The sequence below is a fragment of the Schistosoma mansoni genome, chromosome 1 (assembly GCF_000237925.1).
Source record: "Schistosoma mansoni strain Puerto Rico chromosome 1, complete genome".
NCBI lineage: Eukaryota > Metazoa > Platyhelminthes > Trematoda > Strigeidida > Schistosomatidae > Schistosoma > Schistosoma mansoni.
The window spans coordinates 10,276,262-10,277,960 of NC_031495.1; positions in this window are offsets into that span (position 1 = coordinate 10,276,262).

Consider the following 1,699-nt stretch of genomic DNA (forward strand, 5'->3'; position numbering starts at 1 on the left):
CAGATATCTTAGGAATGTTGCTCGCATCTGCTGCGATCACCGGGTAAGTATTCGTGAGGTTAAATACAGAGTATTAGAGAATGATGGTAAATCAGTTGATGAGGTTGTGAATCTTCATTGACTGAAATGGTTGGGTCACAAGATAACTTCAGCTCAATGACTTTGTTCTATCAAACATCAAAGTAAGGATAAACGTCTATCAACGTTCAAAATACGCATAAATAAAGAACACTATAACCAATTATGCCTATCAACAAAAAGGTGTCATTATACTCAGACGAACAATCTTTTTTGAGTATAATCTTCCGTAATTAGTGATGAATATTGTATTAGGTAGTGAAAAAGGTTTGTTTTATGTACGATTTTACTTAGTAATTATTCAGACGTTCAATAACCTTGGACAAAATCAGAAACTACGCCAGAGGTCAAGTGTATGCGTAAAAACCATGCACATCTCCGTATATATGGTCAGTGCACATTTACTCATGGCTATTGGATGAATAGTGCCAGTATTTAACTTGTCTGACATCAGTTCTCCTAACATAATTCTAGGAGCTATGTGAATCTTCTTCAAGCCTTCAGTTGCTACTGTAGTGATGGTACTTTCCTTTTGTGTAAATATTGGATTCAGCTTAACAGAATAAACATTCAGGATTTCTGACGTTTCTAAGTTGATATGATCTTCCACGTCATACTGACGAGTGCACTATGAGATAATAGTCATTGGTGGTAAGGATAAAACGTCAGATGACCTTTATTATTCTGTACAATTTGTAGCACAGATAAAATTCCTACCGGCTCTGAATGTACAAACGAGTTTAAAATATGTAGTAGAGAACTGATTTATTTATTTATTTACACACATAAATATTGGTACAAGGAAGGAGATGCAATCCCATGGTAGCCGGTGATCAATGATTGATTCGTACGCCATTTGTTCCTTCAGGATACTGGAGCCCATGTACACCATTGGTTTGGAATCAGGGTTTTCCAACTCCCCTAGGTGGACTCGCGGTGTCCACCGACCTGGTTAAAGCGCCGGACATTCGCTTTTCGTCCTCTCAATTTCGTAAACAACATCCCCACCACGAGAAGGCAGTGAGTAGGACTTAACCTGGCAGAGGCTATATATTCGCTGGCCATGTGAGAGCATTTCGAGAGGGAGAGCAGACTCTCCCCACTCTCGGTCGTACCAGGGCATTTGGGGGCAGTAGCAGAGAACTGAAGTAACTTACGAGCCAATGAAACAAAAACGAAACACATACGATAATATCTGTTTTATGTATTATTCTCTCAAACGATCAGTCTTAAGTGGAAGAGTAAGCGATAACGATACCAAAATCATTGTCGAGTATACGGTAAGCCAATATTGGATCACGTCGAATAACTGTATAAACTCAACAAATATATCACGGTGAAATCAGTCAGTAGCTACATTCCAACAGAAATTATATATCTACTGTCAGAAGTTGAAATTAAAACCATGAGCACAACGCTCCGAGGTACAATTCAAATGTCCTTCAACTATACCAAAGTTCATTTTTGAATGTAATAGGTAGTTGACACTACGCTTCCAACCATCGACGAACTTGAAAAGCCATGAATAACTTAAAAGTAGGGATGGAAATTAGTATCCGAGTTATATGTGAAGGATTGAAAATAGTCATACAATTTCAGCAGTTGCATTGATTTAGCGTAG